This window comes from Aythya ferina (assembly GCF_964211825.1).
Source record: "Aythya ferina genome assembly, chromosome: 9".
NCBI lineage: Eukaryota > Metazoa > Chordata > Aves > Anseriformes > Anatidae > Aythya > Aythya ferina.
Window position 1 is genome coordinate 25,815,406 of NC_140305.1, and position 16,311 is coordinate 25,831,716.

At 40.2% G+C, this 16,311-nt stretch overlaps 1 long non-coding RNA gene across 3 annotated transcripts in view; it reads right to left on the reverse strand.

The window, feature by feature from the left end:
* Positions 1-400: 400 nt before the first annotated feature.
* The window catches only part of LOC311441673, a 149,127-nt gene continuing 133,216 nt past the window's right edge, over positions 401-16,311 (reverse strand). The window contains exons 9-10 of one of the 3 annotated variants that reach the window (XR_014696131.1): positions 1,369-1,597; positions 403-1,258 (exon numbers count right to left, since the gene is read on the reverse strand). This is a non-coding gene — a long non-coding RNA (uncharacterized lncRNA). Of the gene's footprint in view, positions 1,598-16,311 lie in introns of all 3 variants that reach the window. The other 2 variants (XR_014696130.1, XR_014696132.1) reach the window with 2 other exon arrangements.

The following is a 16,311-nucleotide window of genomic DNA, read 5'->3' on the forward strand; positions in this document are numbered from 1 at the left end:
GTAAAAAGCCCTGCATAATTTACAAGTGCTAATAAAAATACATAAATGTTTTCATAATTGTTTGAAAGTTACAGCACAATCAAGTTTACAGCACAATCAGATCACATTCAGGGAGCAGCAGTTTCACAGCAATTTTTGATGCTGGCATTTCCATTTTTAAGCTTACATTTATCATAACTTTATGTGCTTTTATTGTAATGGATGAGCATGTCCTATCAGAACTCAGTGCTAATATGAAATCATTAGCGTTCCTTCTCCCTTTCTGGAGTAAAATCTCTGAGACTGAGTTTATTATTTTGTTACTCAAAGCCTGATATATTTAAAGTGGGTGGAGGGGAATGTTTCAGGTTTCTGTCCTAGATTTTACAAGCTATTGTGGCCTTTTCCATGTTAACATACTAAACATCCCGTAGCACAATACAGGTTTTACCATGTTTTTCTGAAATAGAGATTTTGAAAGTAACACTTCAAAAATGTTCTGTAGCTGAATTTCCTCTTCTGAGCATGTTTTGTCTCCAGCTCACACAAAACCTGTAGTTTTGTATTGAGCCCTTCGGCTTGGACAGGAGGGAAATGGGAGACCCACTCCTTCCCACTGGCACCTATGGGAAAAAACACAGGGGCTGATTTCACTGACTATTAATTTGGACAAGCCAATTGTCCCGCAATGTTGATGGTTTCATGAAGAAGGGTTACTTCTTGTCCATGTAAAGTGAGCATGTGCTGGATGTATTTTTGCCTGCCACAGAGAGGTTGGCCTACTCACCATGATAGGGTCTTCACGGGAAAGAAAAAGCAGCTCCGAGTCTTCAGGTTTTAAGAGGAAAACCAACCTTAGGACCAAATCGAGCTCCACAGGCCTCTGCCTGCTGGCTGGGGGAGTGGGTATCTCGGGAAGCCCCTCTGAGCCTTCAGCCCCTTTGGAGGAGCCTGCAGGAGAGAAGGGAGGTGGTGCAAAGTGGGTGGCTTGGTCCATGGTGTTGCCCCAGCAGGAACTCAAGTGAAAAGTTCATTGAAGGCTTCCATTGTTCCAGAATATTGTGCTGAACATAAATGAAGAAAGACGACTCCCTTAGGATCAAACCAGAAAGGAAAAAATGCACCAAAGATACACGCAGCAGCCTGACTGATGACTACGGGAGAAAGCCCAAAGGAGAGCACCCAAGTTAATTATATCCAGAATATCTTCCCAGCTACAAAAGAGGTGCCACCGATTGCAGCAGATATATCCGAAGGTCCCAAAGGTCACCACGTGCTCCTTTGCAATGGGAAACAGTACAATGTTAACTAGCATTCACTCCTTCAGCCAAACAGCACTCCTATCCCAAGCAGAAAAAGCATGCATTAAAAAGCAAATACAGCCCGTACATTATGCCAACAGCATTTCTTTCAGCCCCTTATCTTCATATTGTTTCTCCAGCTTTTCAATAAAAATATATAAATAAAGTGCTCCTGGTGTTTAGGAAGTGTGTCCAGGCTGGCTACTGCTCCATCTATGAGATCCAGGTGCCACCTCGTGTTCACATGATGCATTTCAGGGCGGATTTTCCCCTTCCATTTTCAGCAAAATACCAGCTTCTGCACGCCATGGAAATGCCTGTGGAGTGTTTTGGGCCTTTTAATGCTGAATTAATTGCATATTGAAACGCCAGAAAAGTCATTTAATAATAAAGACAGCTGCACATTTTATACGCGTGAACTGCTTACACAATAAATTCTTTGTGCTTACCTCACATGGCCGCTGTAAACCCCACTTGCAACCAGATCCCTCCAGTTTATCACAGATGTGATTGCACTGGTCATTGCCACCCTCATTCCTCTCCCTGCAGCACAACAGGCTGCATCCTGGAATAGTTATGGTTGTGTGAAACTTTGATTTTGCAGAAGGGAGTCAATGGAAAGCAAGGGGAATTGGAATTTGTGTGTTTGTGCTGTCATTCATAGGGTAAGCTTTTCTTGCTTATTTACAGTGGCTCACCTGACAAACTAGTGGCAAGCTTTTCCTTCTCCCAATACATACAGCTTTGTATGAAATCCTTCTCCAGAAGGACAGGAAGGGAATTGGGACTGATGTCAGGATAGAGGCCAGCTCCTGATATTCTTAGGCCTATGTTATGCATGATAACCAATTAGAAAATATTATCTTCATGGTCCCCTTTCACTATAAAAACTATTAGTAAGTTTTTTAAATATTCAGATTGGTGTAACACTAATGAAAAAAAAAATATATATATATATATATATATATATGAAAAAGCTGGTCATTATATACAGTCTTATAAATCCATAAAGTCTGCTGAAGACCACTGGCAGTTAGATATTTTGGGGTAGGACCGTCTCTCAGATACAAAGTTTGTCCTTTGGGCTGAGTCACCTGTGGTCCTGACCCTTGTGCAGCTGCTTGTGGTTTTGCTTCTTCAGCTTTGCCTTTTCATGCCCAGCAGCCTGCTGTTATGGGCAGCATGGTGCTTTTACCAAACACAGGGTGTGCCTCAGCATAACACAAGGGTTTGGGCCAAGACTCACTGAAATAAATGGGAAGTCTCCCTCTGACTTGACTGTATTTTGCATCAGGCACACGTCTCCGTAGGTTTCCCAAGCACACATAGACAACTCATCTTTTGTGACCACAGCGAGCCTTTATTCCCTCCGCAGATCAGGTATTCTGCTCCGGATAATACAAGATCAACAGGCAAAACTCCACTGAAAAAGCCATGTAGTGATGATGTTTTCTTTCAGACACAAAGGCACCTTTCTTGTAGGGAAACAGCACTTAGAGCTGCAACAACCTTCAGTGCAGGTCAGCAACAAAACCCCTGTCAAATTGGCTCCTTGCCCTGGGATAGAGTGCAATGGCTGGTGAGGATGGTGGAGCTCAGAAACGGGCAATGGGAATTAGCCCAGGAGCTGCTGATTAAAAGATAAGACCTTTTACTGTTCTTTCAGGAACTCAGCTCATATTTACCAGCCTGGTGTTAACGCACAGATGTGGTTACCCTCCCTGGGCTCACATGGGGCACAGAAGGAGCATGAGAGCCCCATGGATAAAACCCAGCAGGAAGGGATTCCCGATAGCACTGGCCCCAGCAGTGGTACAGAAATCATTTTCAATGGGAAGCTTAAAAATAAATTGAAAAAATAAAGGAAACTTGGACTGAATAAGAGAGAAACAACGATAATATGAAATTGTCTGGAAAAGCAAAACAGATCACATTGTCTGGATGCAATGAGTGGAACGGTGTACAAGTGGTTCGTGCACCAACATGGGAATGGATGAGATTAAATAATAAAGTTTTCAGTGTTGGCTGCAGAAGTTGTACTGAGTACAGAAATGGTTGTTATTTCTGTTCCAGAGCTACTGTATGTGTCCTAGGGCTGGATAGTTTTTATTATCTTTGCTAACTCATGATGTGACAGCTCAGCCAGACCCAGCAAGTCCTGGTCCTCATGCATCCTTAGAAGTCAGGATGCAAACCAGTCCCTGAGCATTCAACTGGTGCAGGAGTGTGATACATCTAACACCAGCACAAAGCAGTTTTCAATTGCACAATAAGGCTGGAAAGGGATGGCAGGATAAACACACAAACCATGCCACGGGAACATCAGCTGCATTCAGGGAAATCACCTCCCAACGCACCTTTGGCTCCAGTGACCATGGGTCATTCCAACAGCGCTTCAGCCTGCAGGATATTTACTCTTTACTGAGTTTCTTTTTTCTTCAGCTTTATACTTTACCAAGTGTTCTACTTTTACTCTTTTTCTCCAGCTTTACACTTTACCAAGTTTCTTCACTCCTAATTGAAGACATAAAGGATAATAGGAATGCTATGGTCCTAAAAAGTCATGTCAGGACTACTTGTAATAGACCTACAACATATAATTAGTTGAAATAAAAGTCATCGTTTGAATTTTAGATCCACGTGTACAAAAATATATGTCAAATAACATATGCTCTACTCAGATGCAATTTCTTTGCTGTTTCTCCCTAATTTTACATATCCATAACTGACAGACTTCACAAAGCTTTGGATATTGCCCTGTTTTCCTACCAGTAAGATCAGAGTGACCTGGAATGCTCCAAATTTCACAAAAAACCCCATGGGCATGCCCTTGTTCAGTGGTGTCCAATGCAGATTTATTGGAGCTCTCTTCCATTTGGTATCCCTATAAACCCCCCCCAAAAAAAAAAAAAAAAAAAAAAAAAGAGAGAGAGAGAATGAAAAAGAGAGAGAATGAAATCAAAGAAAGGTTTAAAATAGAAGTGGAAGACAAAAGTGCAAACTTTTTTCACACAGGCTTCATTGAACATGCAAGTCACTAAGTAGTAATTGTTGGAACAATGCCAGTTGAAAGACCAAACAAAATCAGAGACTGGTTAAAAAGCAGAGACTGGTTTTGTTTGTGCATTTTTGAGGAAAAAGTATCCATAGTGTTTGCTTTCAACCCCTTTAATCTTTTACCTCTGAAGAAGAGGTATTTTCTCGCTGTGTATATACATGGTACAATAGTAAAACCTTCCATCTTAGAGTAAAAAGTCTCACAAAGGAAATTTCCCTAATCCTTTTAATGGTTCCTCTAAAGCAAATGGGATCTCTGTGGATTAACGTAGCACTTGTTACATTGCAAGGTCACAAACGCAAGTGAGGTCAATGGCAATTAATTGCTGAGGAATGTGTGGTTGTGTATCTGTCTTTGTGCACGTTTCCAGGGTGTGCATAACTGAACACTCACAATGTGGTTGCCTCCTCCCCATTAAAAATGGGAAAATGTTTGAGAATCCACGAACATGATGAACAACACTGATTACTGCAACTGGCTTGCAATGGTACTTGTTATTCACCTTCTTTGAGTAGCACAATGAGCTCCTTTTAGGTACCAATAATCCTATCACTCCTTCGCAGAGGACAGGTGCCCCAGATATGTTTCTTTCTATTTTCCCCTAATTCTGCCAAATGAAGCTCCACGGTAGCTGCCTGTGACTCGGAGTGACAGACTGACAGGTGTTGTCAGCGAGGTGCCTAATGACTGCGAGATTTGTTTGTCTTTTAATGGAATTCAATAAGGCATAAAAGCAAGACAAAGCAGCAGCATGTGCAGCTCAAGGAAGCCTTTGGCAAGTCAGCCTTGCAAAATGTAAAAGCCCCGAGTATTTTGATTAGGCAATAAAAGGCATTGTCTATACAGTTGCCTTGTAATGTGCTGGCACAGACCCAATTACTTATCAGGGGCTGGGATGCGGGTGCTCCCAAATGCACTCGCTGTAGTTTGTGCTCAGAGGCCTCGAGCATAAAGCCTCACAAAGGTTTAAATGAGGTAAGAAAATGAGACTTGAAAAGCAACTCTGAGGGTGTCTGGAGTTTCTAATTTCCCCCTGCTGTTTGGGAACCCTGCTGCACAGATCTGCACATCTGATGATGTTGTCGCCTCTGCAGAACCAAGCCTGGACACGCAAGAAGCAGCATCAGGAGCCACACACGGCCCCACTGGCAGCTCTTCACCTGCTGCCTGCAATGCCTTTTGCTGCCCCACAAACCCCAGTGTCTCCCTGCCCCTCTCGTGCAGAGTCCTTGTACCTGTTTTTCTCCTTAATTCCTGTGCACTGGACAGGTCGGTGGGGCCAGGAAGAGCTGTACATATCTGTGGCTCAGCACCTAGCTGCCAGTCCATTTCAGCTTTTATTCTGCATTAAAAAAATGCTGTTTAAAAAGTTAATAACTCCTTCTTCTAGGCTTCCACAAGCTTCTTGACAGTAACGAACTCTGGTTCGTAACCACATGGTTTCTGTTGTAAACAAAGGGAAAAATAACCAGAAGACTTTATCTGTCTAGTTGAAAATAAAAGAAAATTAAATTCCATATTTGCCAGCTGTGCTGTGGTAGTTGTGACCCATGATGAATCCCAGATGGGTCAGAAACTAGGGCTGTGGCACCGTGCCTGTGGGGAGCTGTTTGTATCGGGCAGGCAGGGACAAATCCAGTTGCCATCACCCTTTCACCAGGCCTGCCTTCTGTTCCAGTTAGTGTTGTAGGTAGCAGAGACTTTAAACAAGAAAACCAGAATTTCCCTTACCTGAAGAGACAACTTCAATGTTGTTTTTGTTCTTTCTGTTCACTGAGTTTAGATTTTCACGTGCTTTAACACTCTAATGAGAGAAAATCCTAACGCATTACTGAAGCTCAGGAACAATGTAATAAGCGTCATTCTCTGATACATTTTCCTATTAGCCATTGTTGAGTCTTTTTTATGCTATTTTTAAGCAAAAATCACATTTTCACTCCAAATTACCAGCTGCTCTCTCCACTGGAGCATTAAGATGGATGGTGGACAGGAATCAGCAGCTAGAGTCAGCCTTGAAAAGGGAGCCCATTTCACGGGAAATCAGGGTATTCTCTGAAGGAAAGAATGGATGAAAAGAAACCTGCACAAGAAATGCTAAAGAAAATCCTTGTTATTCCTAATACATAGCAGCCATTGTTCAATAGTTCGCCTGTGTGAAAAGTTAAACGCGACCTTTGTGTTTCTGCCAAGGTCGGCAAAGGCTGGTTGTGCAAGATGAAGTTGCCTGAGGCCTCTTTTACCTCACACAGCAAAAATTCATTTCAGAAATCTTAAAACTTCAGAAAGAAGAAGAGGTGCAAGCTGGAAACTTTGCTGCCCATGGACAGGTCCTGCTGGGGACTCTGCTCCAAGCCAGCCCTGTCCTCGGTCACGAGCCTGTGCTTTGGGCCTGCACTCATCCCGCTGGAAAAAAGGGGATAGTCCCTGTGTATAATTCTGTTTTCAGCACCCTGCAGAGAGGTAGTACATGGCTAACAGGCCAGATCAGGATCTGCCAAGTTTTCTGTGTTTTTTACTATCTGCATAAAAGTGATTTATCAAAGCGCAAATGGAAGAACAGGCGATTTAATCGGACAACTTTTGCCATCATAAAATTTGGATGGGACAACCTGCGTGGAAGACTAAGAACCTATAAACACTACAGCTCATCTGTCAAGACTGACTTGAACCAAACTAAACCCTGTTTTTTAAAGTTCAGAAACGCCTGGTAAAGTGCTTATTTTTATTTTTCATGCACCTTTGCATTTTCAGGTTCTGGTGGTGATTAAAAGAGGATGAACTGAAATACCATGACAGGATGTTTCTGTGGATTGAAACAGAAGTGTTTTCACTCTTTTCTGAGAGGTGGCTGTCATAAAGTTAAAGCCTAATTCATAGTTATTAGGGATTTAGGTAAGATTACCATGAGCAAGAAAGCTTTTGAGTGCCAGCTACTACCTAAAGTGTATCTGAATTCAAAACTTGCAAAGGCATATCTGGTGTTTATTATTAAAACAGTCAACAGCATTTTTATTTTTCACTTACCATCAAACTCCATGGACTTGTATCTTAATTGGAACTGGACTTCAGAAATCCATACATGGAGGAAAAGAAAATACAGACCGATACTCATATCACTATCTGATATCAGCCTGCAGGATAATGACACTTTCATGAGTGGATTTACCTTTACTTTCAGCACATTTCCAAAGTTCTTCCTTCCCTTGACCTTGGCTCTGATGAATTTCTTTTATCTGGGTCCTGTAATCACTTCCTTCCTCGCCTATTGCAGTCCCATCATTTATATGCTGCCTATTTTTAGGGAGAGGGGGTTATAACTCAGCCATAAAATTTTCCTGCAGCTGAGCCATATAACAGATTCTCAGTCTGAAAGCAGTTGTAAAGAAATATTAAAGAAATTTGTGGATGCTTTAAGTTAAAGGAGTTTACTAGCTTCAGAAGTGTCTTTGTTTGTTTTTGTTTTACTTCTATAATTCAAAGAAATTATTGCCATTGTATTTTAAATGAAATTGGGTAGATCAACTAAGTTCTTTTTAATACCAAATTAAAGTTTAAAACTTTAGATCAAAGGTAACCCCTAGAAACCTAGTTCTAGATTTTCTTTTCTTCAGACAGCACTTCATAATTCCCTGCTACATTTTCTTTGCACTGAGATAATCAATATCAAGGAACAGTTGGGAAGAAGGTTTAGCAGCATTTATGACAAAGACCAGATAATATTCTTCCCCCTGAGCATTTCCATATGGCTCAGAAGGACGTGATATTTAGACACAGTTGGACAAATCCTGATCTGTTACCCTGTGGAAACATTCACTGACGTGCTCCAGCTCCAGCCCACCTGCTCCTGGACACTGCCACCTCCATCAAGGCACTCCCCAGTGATGTGCTATTTCAAGTGCAAAGAGAGAAACATATTTTGCTCTTCCAGGCCTCAGTTCTCTTCATCTGAAAACTGGGGGAGGGATGGGTTTTGTTTTCATTAAATTTCCTTTTGTTTTTCACAGCGTATTTTGGGGGGCAACCTGCAAATGCTGACATTCACAGGCTGATCCCACGTGCTACCTGTAATTTTTATCCCGTCTCCAAACAGCCTACATTTGCACCCCTTTAGGCTCAATGGGTCAGATACACCCGTAACACACCGTCTTATCTTTGTTTTTCCAGCATTATCTATATTGCCAGCATTATTGCCGCTCACACAATATGGTGTTTTGCTCAAACATCCCCTGGAGGAGTCACATCATCATGGAAGAGACTTAGCTCACACTTAAACAAAGGCAGCACGTCCAGCCCACAGGGTGCAGGGAATGTCTGAAAATCCAAACCCTGAAGGCTAAAATCTCATGGCTAATTTAATGTCTAACATTAATATATATCCCCTGATTTTTAAATAAGCCTGGTGATACAAGAGGTATCTTACATATGTTTTAACATTTGGGATTAGGAAAACAAAATGATTACTAAAGTGGAGTAGTGCACTTTTGATTAAGTCTGCAATGATGATATCACCTTAAAGTACTGTAACACTGTGCATCTCATACCAAAGAGAATTCTGCTTAACACCCCCCATCAAAAAAAAAAAAAAAAAAAAAAAAAAAAAAAAAAAAAAAAAAAGTTAGTGAATATTTCAATCATCATTGTAACATAAACCTGGTGACAGAAGTATAGAATGGAATGCTGGTAGAAAACAGATTAAGTAAAACTTGTGCTGACTACATACTACATATATGTCACACTTGGTGCTATGCAAATATTCACTTACTGATGTCATTTGCTGTATCTGTGGATGGAAGACACAATATTGTTTAGAAGAAACTCTCATTTCTGTTGGACTTTTGGTGTATGAAAAGATGTATTTTTATTTTCTTCTTGTGGGAGTAATAAGGTATAAGCTTCACTCCTAAGTATAGAGAGAACTAATTCTACATTTAAGTACACAAGCCTCCTAATTAGTTTTTATCTACTGAAGATTATATTCTATTTCTTGATAGAACACTTTACAGAGTAGAAAACTTGGTAATGTTTAAGAGTAGAAAACTCTTTCTGTATTCACATACATTACTTGGAATAGGCTGAAATGTGAGGGAAAAAAAATCACAATTATTTCAAAAGGACAATTTGAAATCTATCCTTTTTTTTCCAGTAGCACTACACATCCTACATTTCAGCATCATTATGGCTCAAGAAATAACATATCTGAACCAAAACTTGGATTGTATTCATCCATAGATTCATGACTAAGCACTGTTACTTTTTGTCAAAAACTCAGTTACAATTTCCTTTGAACAGATCTCACCAGCCTTTTCTCCAATGTAGCCTCTAATGGGTTATGTCAGTCAGTCCATGTTAAGGTTTAGAAACCACATTGTTGTAGCTAAAGCAAAAGGACACAAAAACATTCACATGCTGAGCTGAATACAAGAAAAATACAGCCCAAGGAACTTTATTAAAGAACTGTGCTCCAAAATCATCATTTTTATATTTAACTAAGGCTTCATAATATCATTAAAAATTTAGGTCAAGCACATGATGTCCAAAGGTTCTCAAGTAATACAAGGATAAAATTATCTGCTAGCAATTTATGTCCACCAGCGGGTAGCAGCAGGTAGCAGTTAATTGAAAAGTGGCTTATCTCTAATTATTCTTCTATATCTTTCTTACCAGACATATTAGAAAGACTATACAAAAACAATAAAAATAATAATCATACTTAAGTACTACTGAGCCTATAGCATTAATGTAAAAAAGAATATTCAGAAATGGTGATACTTTAATATATGTTTTGCACAAAATGCTCTGCAAAATCCTTCTTTTAAGCTAGATGTATACACGATGTTTACTGAGTTATACACATTTTCTGATGCTGTTCCCAAAAATATGGAATTTAATTCAAGTCTACGCTGTTTTTTTTTTCTACTACTCTACTTTCTGTGTTAGATTCTTTCTGCTTTTTCTGAAAACAAAACAAAACAAGTGGGGTTATTGCTTGAGGTATTGCAACTAGTTATGAGCAGCTCAGAGATGTTCCACAGCCTCTAAAACTACGAAACTGTTCTTGGCCTTTCTGAGAATTTCTTTGGAGACTGAGGACATTTTGATCCATCAGCAGCCGATGGCCCTTAGCTACAGCAGTGATACGTACACCGAGTTTCACATTTCATTATTGCAAAGTTCAACTCTAAGAAATTGCTTTTTCCCTTGTTAGGAAGAGCTATAGCTTCTCCTTAACTATACTAGCCCCAAGACCAACAGTATATCACTTCATTACCACTGCTCCTTCGTTCACGAGGCTCAGTTTCCAGAAAATACTGCCCACAACCACAACAGCATTTTAATGCACATTGCTGTGGCACATCCACATGTGGGAGAAGGGGTGGCAGCTGCCTGTGGCCAGGGTGCAGCTCTTGGGCAGCCTCTCACATTTGCTGAACGTGACAAGGTGATGTGGATCTGTATCGATTAACAAAATGCCTCATGAGGAGTAGATAGAGCTCTTAGTCTGGCTTGGAAGAAAATAGGAAATGCAAAATTTTTCCGTCTGCTGCAGTGAGTTGTACAGCTTTTTCGGGGGGGCACAGGGGAGGGAAGGAAAAGAATCAGCAAAATCACTGGTAAAGCAAAAGGTCAGCTAGGAAAACTGCCACGGAGGCATCTCTGCTTCTCCCTGCACCAGTTGTGTGAACATTACATCTCATCCTACCAGCTGGAAGAAGAAAACTGCCTCAATTATACAGAGCACATCTTCTCTTCTTTCAGCAGCTCTGGAAGGATTCCTGCAGTCAGGGCTTTCCCAGGAAGCCCTTCTGAAGTCCTCGTGCAGCTCCAGCTGCCCTCTTTGGTGTCAGCGGTGAGTCTCCCCATGGCTCAATGAAATATGCATTGCCTAGTGCTAAAGCAAAAGAGTTACACTGCGAAGGCAGAGAGATTTCCCCTCCAGAGCCAAGGGAGAGTTCCCAGGAGATAAGAATCCCAATTAAATGTGGCTTTTCTCTAGCAGATCTGCTTGATCATAACCTTTAGAGGCTAAGGGCTGCTAACAGAGCTGAGCAAAACTGTTTATTCTCAGACTGCAAAGCAAGAGCAAAATTTTGCAGTGGCAAACTTTGACACTTGCTGAGCAAACACTAAGTGAGGATCTAAAAACCCTGGCAGGTTTCAGACCAGTATTTGCATCCAGAACACCATTTCATGATAGAAAAATGGTCTTGTGCTTTTCCTGTACCGTTTGATTACAGCTGGTAGCGTAAACAAATAAACAGATTTTTCCCATCCATCCATACAAGGACTTACCTTGGATCAATAGTACTCTCCATTCATATCATGGTCCGGATTAAAAATTCTGACCCAGGATGAAACTCAAAGCAGCTCTGGTAGGTTAAAGTGCTGTTATTCTGAGCTGACAAGGGATTAACTGAGAGCCAGAAGAGCAATCCTCTACTGACATACTGCTTTCCTTTACTTATGAACTACTAGTATCTACATACCTATGGTGTATATATTTCTCAAAAGCAAACAAGAAAAAGGGCTGTACAGATATACCAGACACAAAACAGCCTCAGCCTGAGATGAGCTCCAGCAGAACATGAATTTCCCCTGGTACCTATGCCCAAGATTTCAAGTCTCAGCACAAAAAAAAACTATTTTAAAAATTTTAAAAATATTCAGTGAGCACCAGGAAAAAAAAAAAAAAAAAAGATGCAACTTCACCTTCCTGGTGCCTTGGACACAGCTGGAAGGGGCTTGATGCACAGGTTTCCTCCTTTTGTGGCTTTTGCTTGAAGTAACACAAAATCACTTGGAATATGAAGATAATCAAAATACCTCTAGCCAAGATATTCATCATCACCAGAAAACTGGAACTAAATGGGAGACAGTCACCACACTCAAAAATTCTTTTATTGCTTTCCCCCACATTTTCCTCGATGAGTCACCACAGCAGATGGGCGCGATCTGGCCAGCAAGGAGACTACAAAGGGCTATAAGAACCTGAGGCAGTGACCATTACAGATGATAGGTGCCTTTCTTCTGCCATTTCTGCTTTATTCTGTAGGTGTGTGTCTGAAGCACTGGAAAACATTTTCCACTGATTTCCAGTGACCTTGTGATCCTGGCCCAAACCAGGATGCCAAGGGCTATCCCCAGACATAATTTGGTCATGGACCATAAAAATACTGGAAGTGTAAGTAAAAATACTGGAGATGGGACATATGAAAAGGACAAAATTGAAATTAAAAATCACTTTAATAAAGAAAGAATGTTTTCAGTTCTGTTCTAACAAAACTTTAAATCAATGAAAAAGAGTGAAAACTTTGAAACTGGAAAACAAGATCATATAACGATGCTGATTTAGCAAGAGCATAAAGTAAAACAAGAAAACCGATTTTCCAATTGCATTTAATTTGGAGAGTTTAAGACTTAAATAAAGAGAAAATTGTGGAAACTTATTGAAGCCAGAAACCATTAGTGGACTCTAACACTATATTAGTTTAAAGGTATTCTGTCAAGTGCAATTTTAGTGTTTTAATTTTTTTTCCATGTAATTACTGTCCCTGCAACATTACTAATGCTGTCTTTGAAGCTGGAGATTAGCACTTATGTTCTTACCTTCCCTGACACCTAACCTTCCTTTGTGTCCTCTACAAAGATATTAAGCAATGGTTTCATTTGAGTTATACTTTGCTTTGTTTGTTTATTGGGCCAGTGTGACCAATGGTATTCCTTATTCATGCTTCCCAAGGATCTGCATAACAGCTGATAAGCAGATATGGCCTCTCCTGGATTTTAGGGCAGTGAAGAAAATAATCTGATGCCCGTTACAGACATGAGACCATGCTTTGGAAACAGTTCATACCAAATCTGTTAGCATTGGAGAAAGTATTAATAGTAACAAAAATATACGCCTACGTGTAAACCGATCTCTATATTACTGAAATCTTGGGAAGAAGAATTATTGTCATAATGATCCCATGGTACAAGATCCCACTGGGCCTGGTTGTTACGGGCAGATGTGTGTCCATCCCCACGAACTCCGTGCATGAAGCAAGGTTGGAAAAACATGGCCTGTAGGGCTGAACTAATATAATAATCAGCATTGGTTTTGCTTTATCTTACAGATGGATCCTCATTCTCCTTTTGTTAAGCTAACTTCACCATGACTTCAGTCCCTGGTAGGATACAGAGACTCAAGGAGGAGTGTTTAAGCAAGATGTCTGATTCCAGAAAGTTTCCATGAGAAGTTGCTTTGTCTGGGGAAACTCTGACTTATTTAATATGTGCCATGCTGATGGGAAAGCTGCTGACTTGCTAACTGAGCGACTCAAACGTGTTTGAGCAGCAATTTGTGGGAGGTGCCAGTCAGTTTTCCCAAGTCCTATAGATAAATGTGAATATGATCGCTTTTTACAGTAATTAGCATTCCAAATGGCATGTGGCATTTCTGCCTCTAACATTTTCTGTTTTTAACATTGTTTGGGGAAAAGTAAAGGCCATGTTATAAAAGACTTCTATGTGGGAGACAGTTTAATTTCCCTATTTTGCCATAGACTCGGAGGTCCCTTCAGTCTACGACTTAGCTGCCTTCATCAGATGAGTATTTGTAAAACTGTGATAACCAAAGTTTTCCTTTCCTTGCCTTGTTCCCCTTAGGGATATTTCATTTCTTTTTATACAATTAGAACACGAGGAGTTTCTGAAATAAACGAAGATTCCTGCCACCATGATATACAAGTATAACTTGTATTTACATAATTAGATTTAATTTTTCAGAAAGGAAAACAATCCAAAAAAAGCATGGCCACTGCTAGATGCAGAAGAAAATCCATGGGAGCTATGTGTGCTTGCGCCTGGCAGAGGCTCTGCTAAAACAGATTATTCAAGCATCAAGAATGATCCAGAGAAATTGTAAGCCTATTTATACTTAGGACACTTTTATAGTACTTAAAGAATCAGAAAGTGTTATGCCGTAACTTACTACAGTCTATCTGCAGCAGATTTTATATCACTTATTTCATAACATCAATTCACACAGAAATCTCTCTAAAGCAAAGTTGCTTTGAATAATTTTAAACATCTTTATTCTTTCAGTAATCATTTATTATACATATCACATTTTTAGAAAGCACTCTCAATTAGAGCTTATTTTATGCTCTTTTGTGAAATACTTGTCTTTTGTGCCAAAAAGATCTGAGAAACATCTACAGGCAACACATTACTGTAACAGTCCCCATTGCAGACAGTTTATTATCTGTCTAAACTGCAATTCTTCCTGTGCAGTAACCACTGAAGTCAATTGGGCTCCACGTAGGCTCTCTGTACTGATCTGAATCTATTCCCACCGAAGATAATGGTTAAACTCCCAGGGCCAATCCTAAGTACTTATGAAAGTCAGTTTGTCAACACTGGCGTTTTAAGGAACATTTTCTACAGGGTCATCTATGTCCTTAGCATTTGCTTTAAGCTAAAACTTGGCATACAAGATTTCATCACCGAAGAATATTTTCCTAGCAATACTCAAACTTACTCCTTCCCTGTCTCTTCAAAATTGATGCTGTCAGTTTTGTGCTTTGAGTAAGAAACAGAGTTTATTAGTTTAAGCGCCTTCAGAAGGGCTGGCTGAGCATCTTTAATCACACACACAAATTAGAAGTCTTCACAGAAATGACAGGCTTGAATTTTCAGCCACAGAGAGTAAATTCTCAGCTGTTTATATTTCATGTGGTCTGATTTCTACCTGAGACTCTAGGGACTTGGAGATCTCTTCCTAAATTCATATCCCACAGAAGATGAACAGTTGTGTTCAAAGCATGGGACTACATATATACCTGCCAGAACAAGAGAGAAGCCTGGAGACAAGTTTAGCCTATAGACAGTGACTATGTAAGTGGGGAAAAGCTGTCAGCCTTTTGTCTTTTCAAAGAATTCCATGTCCCACCTAAGAATTCAGGCATATTAAGCTCAATCTATACAGCTATCAGCATTGCAACATATCATAAACAGAGTTTTTTATCCCATCAATAGCCTAGCAAGCTTTTATGTCTTCCTAGAAATGGTGACATGCAGATTGTTTAGCTACTGCACTTTTATAATCTCAAAGACACTGCATAAAGTAATTCACTATTTACACATATTTAAAAATTATTATTAATATATAATATTTAAATAATAATAATAAGTGGAACTCAATTTTTCCAGTGGTTTTCTATGGGAAGACTGACACACAAAAACCAGAAATCAAATCATTATCTACTACTGAAAGGTGACAGCAACAGGGTGTTCATCTCCCATTTAGGTCTCTGGAAATCTCCCAGTTTTCCTTTTTTTGGGGGAGGACATTCACAAGATAGCACTTGCAGGTGTCACTGTCACAGAACTTTTGAGCAGTTAGGACTGCATTGCTTGAAAACATATTAGCCTTACCCTTATTTTCACTGCTTGAAAAATATTAGCCTTACCCAAGCCCCACTACCCACTCCTGCTCCAGGAGAAGCTGTCACCTCATGGGGAGCACTGGGCTTGGCAGGCTCATTGGGAAGCCAGCTGATGAAAACATTGTATTTATTGGTTTTGCAAACCCATCTGGCATTCAAGCCAACTTCAGAAAGGAGACTGCCCTTCCTCTTTTTTATCTAGCCCCAAACGATGACAAAAAAATAATAATGTGATATATTTATGCCAGCAGTTGTAACCCGTTACCAGAAGCCCCCCCCCCAGTGCAGCACACTGCCAGTGCTCCCATGGATTTTGTTTTCACTGGAGGCTGCAGGAGAACAGGGTAAGAGCTCATGATGGATTGGAGTGAAACAAAACAGTGAAAAACATGCCTAAAGTATAACTAGAACCCCTTTCAGGGGAGCTTTTGTAGATTATTTCTGTTGTGAGACCAGAGAATTTAGGAATAGGGGAAAGAGGAAGGGAGGCTGAGAGTATTGGGTCAATGCCTGCCTGCAACTACATGGGCAAAATGAACAACGGGCA